The 18,560-nt window shown below is 39.4% G+C and overlaps 1 protein-coding gene and 2 pseudogenes across 3 annotated transcripts in view; 1 reads left to right on the top strand and 2 right to left on the bottom strand.

The window, feature by feature from the left end:
* LOC309654698 (uncharacterized protein) overlaps positions 1–18,560 on the bottom strand; it is a gene marked incomplete at its 5' end in the record, with an annotated part of 105,743 nt that overhangs the window by 31,900 nt on the left and 55,283 nt on the right. The gene's annotated exons all lie outside the window — the stretch shown is intronic.
* Positions 5,512–9,219, top strand: LOC309656042 (cyclin-D-binding Myb-like transcription factor 1 pseudogene; annotated as a pseudogene). The gene has a single exon. The product of its transcript is annotated as a cyclin-D-binding Myb-like transcription factor 1 pseudogene (transcript).
* On the bottom strand, positions 9,260–18,168 carry LOC309656115 (small ribosomal subunit protein eS25 pseudogene; annotated as a pseudogene). Its single transcript has one exon. The product of its transcript is annotated as a small ribosomal subunit protein eS25 pseudogene (transcript).

Here is an 18,560-nt window from a genome sequence, read left to right as displayed (position 1 = left end):
ACAGAATACACTTTCTTCTCAAGTGCTCATACAACATTCTCCAGGATAGATCATATCTTGGGTCACAAATCAAGCCCTGGTAAATTTTAGAAAATTGAAATCGTGTCAAGTATTTTTTCTGACCACAACGCTGTGAGACTAGATATCAATTACAGGGAAAAAAATCTGTAAAAAATACAAACACATGGAGGTTAAACAATACACTACTTAATAACCAAGAGATCACTGAGGAAATCAAAGAGGAAATCAAAAAATACCTAGAAACAAGTGACAGTGAAAACACGACGACCCAAAACCTATGGAATGCAGCAAAAGCAGTTCTAAGAGGGAAGTTTATAGCAATACAATCCTACCTGAAGGAACAAGAAACATGTCAAATAAACAACCTAACCTTAAACCTAAAGCAATTAGAGAAAGAAGAACAAAAAACCCCCAAAGTTAACAGAAGGACAGAAATCATAAAGATCAGATCAGAAATAAATGGAAAAGAAATGAAGGAAACAATAGCAAAGATCAATAAAACTAAAAGCTGGTTCTTTGAGAAGATAAACAAAATTGATGAACCATTAGCCAGACTCATCAAGAAAAAAAGGGAGAAGACCCACATCAATAGAATTAGAAATGAAAAAGGAGAAGTAACAACTGACACTGCAGAAATACAGAGGATCATGACAGATTACTACAAGCAACTCTATGCCAATAAAATGGACAACCTGGAAGAAATCGACAAATTCTTAGAAAAGCACAACCTTCCAAGACTGAACCAGGAAGAAACAGATAATATGAACAGACCAATCACAAGCACGGATATTGAAACTGTGATTAAAACTCTTCCAACAAACAAAAGCCCAGGACCAAATGGATTCACAGAAGAATTTTACCAAACATTTAGAGAAGAGCTAATACCTATCCTTCTCAAACTCTTCCAAAATATAGCAGAGGGAGGAACACTCCCAAACTCATTCTACGAGGCCACCACCACCCTGATACCAAAACCAGACAAAGATGTCACAAAGAAAGAAAACTACAGGCCAAAATCACTGATGAACATAGATGCAAAAATTCTCAACAAAATACTAGCCTACAGAATCCATCAGCACATTAAAAGGATCATACACCATGATCAAGTGGGGTTTATCCCAGGAATGGAAGGATTCTTCAATATACACATATCAATCAATGTGATACACCATATTAACAAACTGAAAAAGAAAAACCATATGATCATCACAATAGATGCAGAAAAAGCTTTTGACAAAATTCAACACCCATTTATGATAAAACCCCTCCAGAATGTAGGCACAAAGAGAACTTACCTCAACATGGTAAAGGCCATATAAGACAAACCCGCAACCAACATCATTCTCAGTGGTGAAAAACTGAAATCATTCTCTAAGATCAGGAACAAGACAAGGTTGCCCACTCTCACCAATATTATGCAACATAGTTTTGGAAGTTCTAGCCACAGCAATCAGAGAAGAAAAAGAAATAAAAGGAATCCAAATCGGAAAAGAAGGAGTAAAATTGTAACTGTCTGCAGATGACATGATACTATACAGAGAGAATCCTAAAGATGCTACCAGAAAACTACTGGAGCTAATCAATGAATTTGGTAAAGTAGCAGGATACAAAATTAATGCACAGAAATCTCTTGCATTCCTATACACTAGTAATGAAAAATCTGAAAGGGAAATTAAGGAAACACTCTCATTTACCACTGCAACAAAAAGAATAAAATACCTAGGAATAAACCTACCTAAGGAGACAAAAGACCTGTATGTGGAAAACTATAAGACACTGATGAAAGAAATTAAAGATGATACAAACAGATGGAGAGACATACCATGTTCTTGGATTGGAAAAATCAACATTGTGAAAATGACTATAGTACCCAAAGCAATCTACAGATTCAATGCAATCCCTATCAAACTACCAATGGCATTTTTCACAGAACTAGAACAAAAAATTTCACAATTTGTATGGAAACACAAAAGACCCCGAGTAGCCAAAGCAATCTTGAGAAAGAAAATCGGAGCTGGAGGAATCAGGCTCCCGGACTTCAGACTATACTACAAAGCTACAGTAATCAAGACAGTATGGTACTGGCACAAAAACAGAAATACAGATCAATGGAACAGGATAGAAAGCCCAGAGATAAACCCATGCACATATGGTCACCTTATCTTTGATAAAGGATGCAAGAATATACAATGGAGAAAAGACAGCCTCTTCAGTAAGTGGTGCTGGGAAAACTGGACAGCTACATGTAAAAGAGGAAATTAGAACACTTCCTAACACCATACACAAAAATAAACTCAAAATGGCTTAAAGACCTAAATGTAAGGCCAGACACTATCAAACTCTTAGAGGAAAACACAGGCAGAACACTCCTCTATGACATAAATCACAGCAGGATCATTTTTGATCCACCTCCTAGAGAAATGGAAATAAAAACAAAAATAAAGTAATGAAACTTAAAATCTTTTGCCCAGCAAAGGAAACCATAAACAAGACGAAAAGACAGCCTTCAGAATGGGAGAAAATATTTGCAAATGAAGCAACTAACAAAGGGTTAATCTCCAAAATTTACAAGCAGCTCATGCAGCTCAATATCATGAAAGCAAACAACCCAATCCAAAAATGGGCAGAAGACCGAAATAGACATTTCTCCAAAGAACATATACAGATTGCCAACAAACTCATGAAAGGATGCTCAACATCACTAATCATTAGAGAAATGCAAATCAAAAGTACAGTGAGGTATCACCTCACACCAGTAAGAATGGCCATCATCAAACAACCTACAAACAGGGCTTCCCTGGTGGCGCAGTGGTTAGGAATCCGCCTGCCAATGAAGGGGACACGGGTTCGTGCCCCAGTCCGGGAAGATCCCACATGCTGCGGAGCAACTAGGCCCGTGAGCCACAAGTACTGAGCCTGCGCGTCTGGAGCCTGTGCTCCGCAATGGGAGAGGCCGCGACAGTGAGAGGCCCGCGCACCATGACAAAGAGTGGCTCCCACTCGCAGCAACTGGAGAAAGCCCTCGCACAGAAACGAAGACCCAACACAGCCAAAAATAAATAAATAAACAAACAAACAAAAAAATAAATAAATTTGTTTTTAAAAATCTACAAACAATAAATGCTGGAGAGGGTGTGGAGAAAAGGAACCCTCTTGCATTGTTGGTGGGAAAGTCAATTGATACAGCCACTATGGAGAACAGTATGGAGGTTCCTTAAAAAACTAAAAATAGAACTACCATACGACCCAGCAATCCCACTACTGGGCATATACCCTGAGAAAACCATAATTCAAAAAGAGTCATGTACCACAGTGTTCATTGCAGCACTATTTACAATAACCAGGACATGGAAACAACCTAAGTGTCCATCGACAGATGGATGGATAAAGAAGATGTGGCACATATATACAAGGATTATTACTCAGCCATAAAAGGAAATGAAATTGAGTTATTTGTAGTGAGGTGGATGGACCTAGAGTCTGTCATACAGAGTGAAGTAAGTCAGAAAGAGAAAAACAAATACCATATCCTAACACATATATATGGAATCTAAAAAAAAAAAAAAAGAAATGATTCTGAAGAACCTAGGGGCAGGACAGGAATAAAGTTGCAGACATAGAGAATGGACTTGAGGACATGGGTAGGGGGGAGGGTAAGCTGGGATGAAGTGAGAGAGTAGCATGGACATATATACACTACCAAATGTAAAATAGATAGCTAGTGGGAAGCAGCCACGTAGCACAGGGAAATCAGCTCAGTGCTTTGTGACCACCTAGAGGGGTGGGTTAGGGAGGGTGGGAGGGAGACACAAGAGGGAGGAGTTATGGAGATATATGTATATATGCAGCTGATTCACTTTGTTGTAAAGCAGAAACTAATACACCATTGTAAAGCAATTATACTCCAATAAAGATGTTAAAAAAAGAAAAAAGATTGCTTTGGTGTTTGGGGTCTTTTGTGTCTCCATACAAATTTTAAGATTTTTTTGTTCTGGTTCTGTGAAGAATGCCATTGGTGGTTTGATGGGGCTTGTGTTGAATCTGTAGATTGCTTTGGGTAGTATATAAAAAAAATAAGGTACTTGACAGTTGATTCCAAAAAAAAAAAAATTTATGTAAGTGTTGGACTTCCCTAGTGGTGCAGTGGTTAAGAATCCGCCTTCCAGTGCAGGGGACATGGGTTCGAGCCCTGGTCCAGGAAGATCCCACATGCCACGGAGCAACTACTGAGCCTGCGCTACAGAGCCTGCAAGCCCATGTGCTGCAACTACTGAAGCCCGTTCGCCTAGGGCCTCTGCTCCACAACAAGAGAAGCCACCGCAATGAGAAGCCCGCGCACCGCAACGAAGAGTAGCTCCCACTCGCTGCAACTAGAGAAAGCCCGTGCACAGCAACGAAGACCCAACGCAGCCAAAAATAAAATATAAATAAATAAATTTATTTTTAAAATTTATGTGTTTCTACCATATTTATCCATCTATAAATTGTTCTTTTCAACTCATTATTAGATTTTGAGATTTATTTCCAATGATAAATTGAGATCTACTTTAGTCATTTTACTGCTCCACAATGCTGCATTGTATGATTGTACCATAATGTGTTTATCTATTCCCATATTGCAGAACTTTTAAGTTGTTTCCAACTGTTTGCTGTCACAGGCAATACTGCAATGAACATTCTCGAGAATGTGAGGCAGCCTACTTCCAAAGCAACTAAACTCACACATAGAGTCTAACTCCTCAACAGTGGTTCACATGTGTTCTCGAAGTTTTAAACTTTCAAATATTCTAATCAGGCCCTTGGGCTAGTTCGTAATGTTCTACTGCTGACACAGCACAAACACCAGGACCCAGTCTCCCAGTCTCAGTATAGCTGCTTATTCCTTTTTCTTGACTTTCACCAAACTCTAAATATTAGTAATTACTATATCCCTCATTATCAATACACTACAGCTAATATCCACCAATGATGTAAAAATGAGTACACTATGTCTCAGTAAACATTTCTCTTCCCAGCCCAAAGCTTTTTAATGTCTGATCAGCCATCACTGAATAAATATTTATTGAACTCAGTAGTGTCAGGCATCGTTCTAGGCACTGAGAATCACATGGTGAAGCAGAAACTGTTCCCACAGAGCGTGAATTCTGATAGGAAAAGACAGGCAATAAATAAACAAATAAGTGAACATAAACTATATCAGATAGGGACAAATGCTGATAAAAACTTAAATTGTGATATGATAGAATATAATTAGAAAGGGGTTATTAAATGTTCTCATCACAGAAGATAATTGATAGTTATGTGATGTGATGGAAGTGTTAGCTAATGCTAGTGGGATAATCATTTTGCAATATGTAAGTGTATTGAATCAACACATTGTATAACTTAAACTTACATAATGTATATGTCAATTACATCTCAATAAAGCTGGAAAAATAAATAATTTTTTAATTTGTAAAAATAAATCAAGCCGTTTCCGGTGGTTTGTCGCGCTCGCTCACTCCAGCTGCAGCCACTCTTGCCCGTGGCTGCTTCCTCCATCCTGGTATTTTTTGGAGCCTCCATCCTGGTTCTTCCAAAGTGCCCGGACCCAAAACAGGAATTGATAGGCTCACCCCAAAATATGCTTTTTGGGACTGATCTAGAACCTGCATATTCTCCGTGAATCTCTTTAATTGATTGCAGTTGAGCTAGATGGTGGAGCCAAAATGCTATTGCCCTGTCTTCATCAACAGTTAATCATGTTGCAGAGGTAGGAACATGGAGGAGAAACAATCTGGATAACATGAAAGTGATGCTGGTGGCTAAGGGAAGGCAACTCGATTCTGTGGGAAGGGCTATAGCTGATCCATCTGTTTTCTAGATTTGAGTATGAGCACAGTTGAAGAGGATTCTGACACAGTAACAGTAGAAACTGTGAACTCTGTGACTTTGACTCGGGACGCAGACGGGAACCTCATTCTTCACTGCCCTCAGAATGAAGCTGATGAAATAGACTCAGAAGATAGTATTGAACCTCCACATAAAAGGCTTTGTCTGTCTTCTGAGGATGATCAAAGTATTGATGATTCCACTCCTTGCATATCAGTTGTTGCACTTCCACTTTCAGAAAATGATCAGAGCTTTGAGGTGACCATGACTGCAACCACAGAGGTGGCAGATGATGAGATTACTGAGGGAACTGTGACACAGATCCAGATTCTACAGAATGAGCAACTAGATGACATATCTCCCTTGGGTAATGAGGAGGTTTCAGCAGTTAGCCAAGCATGGTTTACAACTAAAGAAGATAAGGATTCTCTAACTAACAAAGGACATAAATGGAAGCAGGGGATGTGGTCCAAGGAAGAAATTGATATTTTGTTGAACAATATTGAACGCTATTTGAAGGCACGCGGAATAAAAGATGCTACAGAAATCATCTTTGAGATGTCAAAAGACGAAAGAAAAGATTTCTACAGGACTATAGCATGGGGTCTGAACCGGCCTTTGTTTGCAGTTTATAGAAGAGTGCTTCGCATGTATGATGACAGAAACCATGTGGGAAAATACACACCTGAAGAAATTGAAAAGCTCAAGGAGCTCCGGATAAAGCATGGCAATGACTGGGCAACAATAGGGGCGGCGCTAGGAAGGAGTGCCTCTTCTGTCAAAGATCGGTGCCGACTGATGAAGGACACTTGCAACACAGGGAAGTGGACAGAAGAAGAAGAAAAGAGACTTGCAGAGGTGGTTCATGAATTGACAAGCACTGAGCCAGGTGACATAGTCACACAGGGTGTGTCTTGGGCAGCTGTGGCAGAACGAGTGGGTACTCGCTCAGAAAAGCAGTGTCGTTCTAAATGGCTCAACTACCTGAACTGGAAACAGAGTGGAGGTACTGAGTGGACCAAGGAAGATGAAATCAATCTCATCCTCAGGATAGCAGAGCTTGATGTAGCTGATGAAAATGACATAAACTGGGATCTGTTAGCAGAGGGATGGAGCAGTGTCCGTTCACCACAGTGGCTTCGAAGTAAATGGTGGACCATCAAAAGGCAAATTGCAAACCATAAGGATGTTTCATTCCCTGTCTTGATAAAAGGTCTTAAACAGTTACATGAGAATCAAAAAAACAACCCAACGCTTTTGGAGAATAAATCAGGATCTGGAGTTCCAAACAGTAATTCCAATTCCAGCGTACAGCATGTTCAGATCAGAGTTGCCCGCCTGGAAGACAATACAGCCATCTCTCCAAGCCCCGTGACGGCCCTGCAGATTCCAGTCCAGATCACCCATGTCTCTTCAGCAGACTCCCCTGCTGCTACTGTTGACTCGGAAACAATAACACTAAACAGTGGAACACTACAGACATTTGAGATTCTTCCATCTTTCCATTTACAGCCCACTGGCACTCCAGGCACCTACCTACTTCAGACAAGCTCGAGCCAAGGTCTTCCCCTAACTCTGACTGCTGGCCCCACAGTAACCCTGGCGGCTGCTGCTCCCGCCTCTCCTGAACAGATCATTGTTCATGCTTTATCTCCAGAACATTTGTTGAACACAAGTGACAACGTCACAGTGCAGTGTCACACACCAAGAGTCATCATTCAGACAGTTGCCACAGAAGACATCACCTCTTCCATATCCCAAGCAGAACTGACAGTGGATGGTGATATTCACTCATCTGATTTTCCTGAGCCTCCAGATGCCCTAGAAGCAGACACTTTCCCAGATGAAATTCATCAGCCTAAGATTACTGTAGAGCCGTCATTTAATGATGCTCATATATCCAGATTCAGTGACCAAAACAGCACAGAACTGATGAACAGTGTTATGGTCAGAACAGAAGAAGAAATCTCTGACACCCACCTTAAACAAGAGGACGCACCCTCCCCTTTAGCCCGGGCTTATGTTACTGAGATCCCATATTCCAACATCATCGAGAAGAATCAAACATCACTGGATCATCTCTGGGCAGTCCTGTTTCAGAAGACTCAAAAGATGTTGAGGATTTGGTAAACTGTCATTAGGTAATTCTTAGAAACAGGTAGTTCAGGCAAAGAAGCCACACTGTTAATTACAACATCTCCAAAGAAATAGGAGCAACCCCCAAGAGGCTTAATTTACCATTCCTCTGGCTTTTAAATAGCTACAGTGCTCAAGCCACATACAGTGTTGCTGCTATGACTTTTTACCTCCTTTAAATATATCATCTGAGGTCTAGTCTTATGACAGAGTGTAGTTGAGTGGAGCACGGGGGTCTTTCTTAACTGTAGAGATCCTAGTGATTAGTGTTACTTGTCAGCAGGGAATTTCATTCACTTTAGCTGAGAGAAGTTTAAAATCACCAAAGCTTAACTGCTGTTTTAAAAGCAGTAATATTCATCTCTAAAGATCAGACATGGCACTCTATCCAGTCTCAAATAGGCCTGTTTATATTTCAGAGAAGTTACATCAACATGGTCTAGAGCTTACCAGTGACCTTCTCCACAAAGATTATCTTCTAAGTAGTTTGAGACTTGGGGTGTGGTGGTTACTTTTGGTTTACCCATTGCTGGCAGTGGGAGCTGATTTAGGCTGGGCAAAGAGGAAAGCATTAAGAGAGTTAAGAAAATTCACTACAGGTTTGTTTGTTTTAATATGGATGAGAGTAGGAAGACAAAATTCACGAGAAGCTAAGAGTTTTCACCCCCTCAGAATCCACTGTCATCAGTTTACAAAGTTAGCACTTTGAAGTAAAACTAAATGGGAAAGGAAGTAAAGTTGCCTGTCCTATGCCATGACCTTTTATGACATGTCTTGCTATATAAGTTACCCAGGAAATAGTTGAGGAGAGGATCAGAGTTTTCCGTTCACTTAGTGCATTAACTGATGGGGGTTTGATATAAATTCTCCCTCTCAGGCAATTTAAAAAAAACAAAATTTGCTTCTGTAATGAAAGGAAACAAATCAAGAGTCATTCCTATACCAGAGAAGGTTAAGCCAAAATTAGCCTCTAGGGCTTTAATGAATATGAACCCTATAGAAAAGTCAAAAAAAAACTTGTATAAATTATTTTATTTATTATTGTAATTAGATCTACACAATCAAAGTTGTCTTTTCACCGTCTGTGTTTTTTGTTAACGTGAAATTGTAGTTATAAGCAAAAGTTGGTTGCCTAGGGAACAATAATTGTATATTCAGTTTAACAGAAATAAAAGAGTATTTGTCTTAAAATGCAAAAAAAAAAAAATAAATAAATAAATAAATCAAAAAAAATTTAAAGACTGGCTGTTCTAATACAGATGGCTAACAGGCACTTGAAAAGATGCTCAACACTGCTAATTATTAGAGAAATGCAAATCAAAACCACAATAAGGTATCACCTCACACTGGTCAGAATTGCTATCATCAAAATATCTACAAATAATATATTCTGGAGAGGGTATGGAGAGAAAGGAACCCTCCCACACTGTTGCTGGGAATGTAAATTGGTGCAGCCACTACGGAGAACAGTATGGAGGTTCTTTAAAAAACTAAAAATAGAGTTACCATATGATCCAGCAATCCCACTCCTGGGCCTATATCCAGAAAAGATGAAAACTCTAACTCAAAAAGATACATGCACCTCACTGTTCATAGCAGCACTATTCACAATAGCCAAGACGTGGAAGCAACCTAAATGCCCATCAACAGATGGATGGATAAAGAAGATATGGGGCATATATATACAATGGAGTATTACTCGACCATAAAAAAAGAATGAAATAATACCATTTGCAAGCAACATGGATGGACCTAGAGATTAACATACTAAGTGAAGTAAGTCAGAGAAAGACAAGTATCATATGATATCACTTATATGTGGAATCTAAAAAAATGATACAAATGAACTTATTTACAAAACAGAAACAGACTCACAGACATAGAAAATAAACTTATGGTTACCAAAGGGGGAAGGTGAGGGATAAATTAGGAATTTGGGATTAACAGATGCACACTATTATGTATAAAACAGATAAACAACAATGACCTACTGTATAGCACAGGAAACTATATTCAACATCTTGTAAAAACCTATAATGGAAAAGAATCTGAAAAAGAATATAAATATATATATATATATATATACATATATATTTACACATAGATACATACATATATCTGAATCACTTTGCTGTACACCTGAAACACTGTAAATCAATTATACTTCAATTTTTTTTTAAAAATGGAAAAAAAAGAGAAGCTTGTTGTTCTAGACCAGTGGTGTGTAATAGAACTTTCTGCAATGATGGAACAGTTCAACAGCTGCACCGTCCAATATGGTAGCCACAAATGTGGCTAGTCCCTCTGAAGAACTAAACTTTTATTTAAATTATTTACTGAATTTTAGGACTTCCCTGGTGACGCAGTGGTTAAGAATCTGCCTGCCAATGCAGGGGACACGGGTTCAATCCCTGGTCCGGGAAGATCCTACATGCCGCGGACCAACTAAGCCCGTGCGCCACAACTACTGAGCTTGCGCTCTAGAGCCCGCAAGCCACAACTACTGAGCCCACGTGCCACAACTACTGAAGCCAGGCACCTAGAGCCTGTGCTCCGCAACAAGAGAAGCCACTGCAATGAGAAGCCTGCGCACTTCAGCAAAGAGTAGCCTCCGCTCGCAACAACTAGAGAAAGCCCGCACGCAGCAATGAAGACCCAACGCAGCCATAAATAAATAAAGAAAATAATTTACTGAATTTTAATATACACTTAAATGTAAATAGCTACATGTGGCTAGTGTCTACTAAACTGGATGGGGTCGCTTGCCTAGGGTCCCAATATTAGTTAGTGACGAGGTGAAATTTGAACCCAAGGAATCTGGCATCAGACTATATATTCCCAACCACTACATCATATTGCCTCTACTGGGACATTAGCTGAAAGGAGAGATCCTAAGAGGTTTTGCTTTTTTGTTAGTTTGATAATAGAGCCTGTCTTTACACTGATGGAAATTAGTCAGTGGAAAGTGAAAACTTCATGAAGTAGATGAGAGAGAATGCAAAAGGAAACATCTTGAAAAGATGAGAGAGGATGAGATCCAGAACACAAGGAAGGAGCTGGCCTTTGATAGGAACAGTGAGTTTTGTTCTTAGTAACAACCAAGAACAGGTGGTGGGAGGGGAGCAGAAACTGGGACTGATGTGGTAGGTAGATTTGGAGATAGGATAATAAGAGAGTTTCTCCTTGTTGCTCTGACCTTCTCAATCAAGTGAGGCAAGATTATCTTCTGAGAGTGAAAAGGGAAAGGAACAGGAAGAAACAGGTTTGACAAGAGAGGGAGAGGTATGATAGAGGTAATTTCAGAGAACGGTTAAGTGTAGAGGAATGTTAAATAATATTGAGGCCTTATTTGAAATCTGTCTTCACGAATTTTAAATGAAACCACTCAGTGTAGTTATTTGTTTTTCTCCAGCAATTATAGCTGAAGAAATTGGGTACAGGCACAGAGAAAGCAATTATGTGGTAGCAGTAAAAAGAAGGGAGAGAGGGACAAGGGAATTAAGGGTATTTGCAAGGGAGTGAGTAAATATGAAATCCAAGTTGAGTGAGGAAGGAAATGAGGACATGAGAGTGAATGACAGTGAAAATGCAGTAATGTCTGTAATTGCAATCAAAACATGAATGAGGAGTTGTTTGCTTTCTTTTATTTTTATGGAACCTGACAGGCTGCTTCTAAAATTTGTATGAAAGCACAAAGGGTCAAGGAGATCTAGGACAGTCCTGAAAACCACGTTGGGGGACTTGCCATAGTAGATATTAGGACTTATTTTAAAGATATATAACTAAAGCAATATGGTATTGATCACAGAGGCCAATGTAGTATTGGTCACAGCTAACAGGATAGAGAGCTCAAGAATATATGGAAACCTGATTTAAGGCAGAGCTGACATTGTACATAATGTTGAATGAGGCTGGTAAAGCAGGTTATCCATATTAAATAAATGAAAATTGATCCTTAATTCACACCATGCTTATGAATTGATGTCGATATGAAAATCAAAACTATGAAACTTTTCAAAGAAAATAAAAAATATATGTATGATCTCAGGGTAAAGAAGAATTTCTTTATAAAGAAACAAAAAAGCACAACCACAAAAGAAGGAACTGATAAGTTTGATATATTAAAATTAATAACTTCAGTTCAAACCACATGATAAAGAAAGTAAAAAGACAAGCCACAAACTAGGAAAAGGTATTTTTAACACAAAATCCAGAATTATAATCCAGAAAATATAAAGAATTTCTACAAATCCATTGGAATCAATCCATTAAGGAAAATAAGCAAAAGACATAAATAGGCGTTTCACAGAATAAGAAATATGAATTACCTAGAAACATAAAAAAGATACTCAAATTCATTAATATTTATGGTAATCAGGGAAATGAAAATTAAAACCACAATGAAATATCACTTTATACCTTTAGATCATCTTTGGACCCCGAAACTTCTATGGGGGTGCAGGCTGAGAAAACTACTTCATTGCAAACATGAACCATTTCTTATAGAAAAGGAAGGATGACTCAGAGTTCAGAACAAAGAACCACGGAGAATCATTGTCAGGGAGCAGGATGGGACCATTTAAAGGAACAGGTGGTTTTCAGAATTAGACCAGTGACTACCATGTCCTTTTGCCAGGAGTGTTAATTTATGGTATAGCTATCCTATCCTGTATCACCACAGTATCTTGGGTGTGCAGAGGGCAGATACCCTTGTCTCTTTAGCTCAAGGTCTTCTTGTTAACAGAAACCATACTCAAGGTGTGGTACCCAAAGAATTGTATCTGTACCTGATTAGATGAGCAGATCCTAGACTCTGACGCAATGCTGAAATAAAAGGAAGTTTTGGGGATCTTGGGAGAGAATGACTGTAATTTTGCATGTGGGAGGGATGTGAATTGTGGCAAGGGAGACAATGGAAGAAAGTCAAAGATGGCACCATCAGTTCCTTCCCTACTCACACATGCATGCTGTTCCTCCACTCAGAAGGTGGAATCTAATTCCCCTCCTTTTGAATCTGGGCTGGCTTTAATGATTTGCCTTGACCAGTAGAATACAGTGAAAATGAAGTTCTAGGACATCCATGGATGGGTGATAAAAAGCCTCAGCTTCTGCCTTAGAACATGTGCTTTAAGTCCATTCCTCTTAGAGCCCTGAGCCACCATGTAAAAAGTCCAGGCTACTCTTCTGAAAAAGAGGTGTGTGGAGCAGCACTGAGGTTACCAGATGTGTGACTATCCAGCCCAGTCAAGCCTGCAGGAGACTTCAGTCCCAGTCACTAACTGACTACAACTGCACGTGAGATCCCCAAGAGAGAACCAGCCAGCTGAGCACAGTCAGCTCTCAGAACCATGGAGAAAATAACGAATTGTTGTTTAAGCCACCACACTTTAGGATATTTGTTACACAGTGATAGATAACCAGACAACATGGTTTTGAGCCCCCTTATCATCTTCACCCTCGTTTATACATGTTCTAATTTTTTTCATCTAAGTCAAGGCTGTTATGGAAATCTTTTCCTTTATAATCTTGCCTGCTTTCCAAAGAGGGTGTATCCTGTCACTCTAGAGGGTTCCTTGTTTTGACAAATGCCATGATGGATTTGGGTATATGAACTTGGAGAGAGGAGCTAGAAGTAGAAAGAAGGCTCAAGATGAACAGCCCTGCTTTATAAAGGAATTCAAAATGCCTAGGGAAAATTGAGGACAGAGGAAGAACAAGAGCCAGGAATGCTAGGCAAAGTATCATAAAAAGTACAGAGAAATAACTCTCAGTGGTGACACTGCAGCAAAGAGACAATAAAACTCAGAAAATTCTGATGGAAGGAATAAGGTGTTAACTTTGGAGTATAAAATATAAAAACCTCTCCCCTGACTTATGAATCTTCAGTAAAATCCACAATGCTCACTTTCTGATGTGAGTGGACTCCTTATCAACAGCATGTGAGCATGATGGAACAGAAGAAAGATGGGGCAGTCAATATCTGGGTTATATTTTAGAAAAATGTTGACTACAACAAGTATTTAATCCTGTAACCTGGCATTAAAGAATTCCCCCAAACTAAAATCGATCCATTAATAAACATTTTGAGATAAAGTTGTTCAATAATTTTGAGTCATTAAACTTACTCTTATCTAGCCTCTTTCCATTTTATTTCAAAGAATATCACAGGATCCAGTTAAACGTCTTCATGAAATCCACATGCTATATATATAAATGCCACTCCTCTTAACTGCCAGTTTATTAACCTTGTCAAAAAAAGTAGATTCATCTGACATCATATGTTCTTAGAATCATGCATCTTCCCTATGTGCTAAAAAAATCCATCCTTTTAATTTATCATTCTACAGTCTTGACAGAAATTGACATTAAGCCAACCAGCAATTGCCTCTTTGAAGGTGTTCATTGCTGCCTGAAACCTGGAGTGTTTATTAATCCAGCCATGTTTGGGAGAGAATCTTCCCTGAATCAGGGTACCACTGGACTTTCTCTGATGACTCTGGTATATCCCTGTGTATTGTACCAATGGTAACATGTACAGATATGTGGCATGAACCTGAACCTTAGAGATGTTGCCTCCCCCCAACTTATTGTCTACCTCTACAGATCCCAAATCTTGGTTCTATATGCATAAAGCAGTATCTTAAAATAAATGCTCCTGGGAAACATCTAACCCTGAAGTTTCTAATCAGAGGTTTTGCTAGCTCCAGTGTCAAAGGCTAGCTACCTGCTAGTAGCTTAGCCTTGCAAAGTTTTAAGAAAATCACAGTGATCCATCAGCAATTTTTGTTTAAGAACAGAGAAGTGAAAAGCTAAAATGACAAGGACTGAGAATTTGTTAGTAGAGCAGTAGGGTATAAATTCAAATGTGCCTTTGAGAAAGAAGGGGTGCTGACTAAAGTTGCTGACCTAACAGAAAGAATTCGACTCTGAAATAAAGCTGGAAAGGCAGAATTGGGGCAAGTGTCTGGACATGATGTCTGGACATGATGACAGATTTAGAAATTCTAATGAAAACTGAATAAAGGAGTAAAAGAAAAGCTGGCATTAAAGCTAGGAATGTCCCTGCATGTCTGGAACTTCCTTCCTGTCAATACACAGACCCTGGTGATCCTTTCCCTTACATCTCTTATTACTTTCTGAAGATAAACTATTTCAAACAGTTTGGCTCTGTGAGTGGTAAGATGAATAAACAAGCTTTTCAGTTTTAACAAAGGTACAGATAGAGACTGTGGGAAGTAAATCACCACTTTAAAAAATGAAGATATTTGCATATGTGTAAAAAGATGTCGTGCTCTAAAGGGGGTACTCTGTAACCCTAGAATGACGGAATATGTTTTAGGTGCTGATCAGCCACCAGAGAATGGCTCATTTATGCCTATTCCCAGCTTCCCCCACTTCTCGCCTACATCTTCTATAAAAGAGGATGCATAGGTCAGAGAATATCTTTCCAACTCTCCCTTGCAGCAAGTGTGTGTGGGTGTGTGCACACACCCGCTATACACTAAAACCTAGAACATTCCTTGGTACTTAAGTTGTTGAACAAAGTACAACAGATGAAATAGATTCTTACCGTTCACTCTAATGCACTCAACAAGAACTCATTAAATTCTTTTTAAAACATTACTACATGCCAGATACTATGATAGATGGTGGAGCTAGAATGATGAGCAAGACAAAGTCCCAGCCCCAAGGAACTCATAGTTTATTCTGAAAAAAAAAAAGAGTTGTGAATGTGAGGATAAAGGCAATAAGAAGGGTGAATTACAGAGTTCTGTGCTGGAAAGGAGAAGGAAAGCTTCACAAAGGTGGTGACTGGTAAGCTGACTCTTAAGAAAGGAATTAAAGTTCACCAGATAGACAAGAGAGGGTATGGCTTTGGGAAAAACCACGGTCAAGCTGAATTTGCTCAAGGAATGAAATAATTTTCAGTCTTTCCTATTTACTGATTTTTACAGACCAGACCAATATTTCCCAGTAACTGATCTCCCATTTCCAACATTACTGCTGCAGTTACTCTCATCTACAGAAACTCGTATTTATCTCTTTCTCCGAAGATACTGCTGCGGTTTGGTCTTCACGTATTAAGACAACCTTTGGGATAATTGTCATTGACCTCAGGTTCCTTTACTCAGGCATGGTACAAGTCACTAACAGAAAAATCATTGGCTAATGAAGAATAAATGTAGAAATGTTCTATCATTCCTTTTCTATTCCATAGACTCTGAAAAATTCTATAACCAGCCTGGAGCTATATTTAGACAACCATAATACATCCCACACAGAAAAGATAAAATTCCAATTGATCAAAATGACAGTTCCCCATAATGGAAATAAAATGCAAACAGGCTAAGTACCCAACAATTTGGTTTAGTAAATTATGGTGCATCAACATGACAGAAAATTATTCAGCCTCCAAAAATGATAATTAAAATGATTGTGTGTGGTATGTGGGAAAGAAAATGCAAAATAGCTTATACACACGATTGCATTAAAATGCATCTGCTTGTGAAATATTACTTGGAAATAACATGAAAAAAATTAAAATCAGTAATCGCAGTGGGGACTGCAATTTCTGGCATATTTTTCTTTTCAAATTTTTCTTTAATGCTATCAGTGGGTCATCTTTTAATTTTTTAAAGTTTGGTGTTTTTAAAGAGTGCTCTGAGTGTGGCTGCTGAATTCAAGTCCGCCATCTTCTTTGTTCCTCATACTTTGTTACAGTTAACACAGCCTAAGACCACAAGAGCTGTTTCATGCCACTCTCATTGAACTTAGTGACAGCAACAAAAACTCTTATCTTACACTTTGTGATCAAAAAAATTTTAATATAGAAACTTTCCTTTAACTTTACTAAATTTTTCTTTGTTAGAATAGAGCCATCAATCCTTCTTTTTCCTTTTTTTATGTAACAAAGTTTTATTTTTCAAAATGTACAGCTGGAGGGACCTGTTCATGCGTCCTCACCAGTAGCTGGGGCATCTCCACCCTTGGTGTTTCTAGTGTAAGTTAACATGAGCTCTGTGCTTTGAAACCAGCTTAATAAGTCCTTTACTAAGGAGCTCCTGAAAGGCTGCCCTGGCCAGAGAACTGCTAATCTTCAGTCTCTCAGAGATGACAGTGAGGCTATGAGCTTATAGTTGGAAACTTCCTTACAGAGTTTGTCATATATCTCTTTGTCAAACAAGACGAGGTTATTGAGCTTGTCCCAAACTGTCTTTGGACCACTTCTTCTTTTTGGCCTTTCCCCCAGATTTGTTCACCAGATCTTTGTTTTTCTTGGCCGACTTTCTGGCATCTTTCTTCTTTCTTCTCATCATCCTCGGGCAGCATAGCAAAGTTCAGAGAGCAGCTGCTACCATTCAGCCTCGCTACAATGTTGGACAAAAAGCCCATCACTTCTACCTGTTGACATATTTTTAGCAATCGGAGAAAGAAAAATGTAATAATTAAGAGTATGGGCAGTCTTCTTCCTTCTGGTTGCATTATCTTGGACAAGTTACTTAGCCTCTCTGTACTTCACTTTCTTGTCAGTAAAATAAGATGACAATAATTGTGATAATATTACCAACTGAATATTGAATTCTAATTTTGATAATTCTTGGGGTTGTCATAAAGATCCAATGAGATGATCCAATGAGATGATCCATGCCAAGCTTGGTCTATGTGCTCAATCACCGGTAGCTATTTATTGTCCTTACACTTGACCCATGGTCGGCTATGACTCTTCCTGACACCATTTATGCAGTTCTGGGCCACTCTAATCTTCTCTTGGCATATGTCCTTCTTTTTCGTCTTTTATTCATATCTTTTTAAAATCTGAGTTTAGGACTTCCCTGGTGGCGTAGTGGTTAAGAATCTGCCTGCCAATGCAGGGGACACAAGTTCAATCCCTGGTCCGGGAAGATCCCACACGCCACGGAGCAACTAAGCCCACGAGCCACAACTACTGAGCCCATGTGCCACAACTACTGAGCCCATGTGCCACAACTACTGAAGCCCGCGCACCTAGAGCCTGTGCTCTGCAACAAGAGAAGCCACCACAATGAGAAGCCCGCACACGGCAACTAGAGTAGCCCCCACTCACCACAACTAGAGAAAGCCCACACACAGCAACAATGACCCAATGCAGCCAAAAATAAAATAAAATAAAATAAAACCTGAGTTTACCAGAGAGCTCTCTAGAAATGCTACCTTCTTCTCATTTGTGACTACAACGTCAGAATTATATTATGTAAAGAATCCTGTTCCAGGGACTTCTCTGGTGGCTCAGTAGTTAAGAACCCGCCTGCCAATGCAGGGGACACGGTTCGAGCCCTGGTCTGGGAAGATCCCACATGCGCGGAGCAACTAAGCCCGTGCGCCACAACTACTGAGCCTGCACTCTAGAGTCCCTGAGCCACAACTACTGAGACCACGTGCCACAACTACTGAAGCCCATGTGCCTAGAGCCCATGCTCTGCAACAAGAGAAGCCACCACAATGAAAAGCCCGTGCACCGCAACAAAGAGTAGCCCCCACTCGCCGCAACTAGA

Source organism: Balaenoptera physalus (genome assembly GCF_965194825.1).
Source record: "Balaenoptera physalus genome assembly, chromosome: 2".
NCBI lineage: Eukaryota > Metazoa > Chordata > Mammalia > Artiodactyla > Balaenopteridae > Balaenoptera > Balaenoptera physalus.
This window is presented reverse-complemented; position numbering and strand designations above follow the sequence as displayed.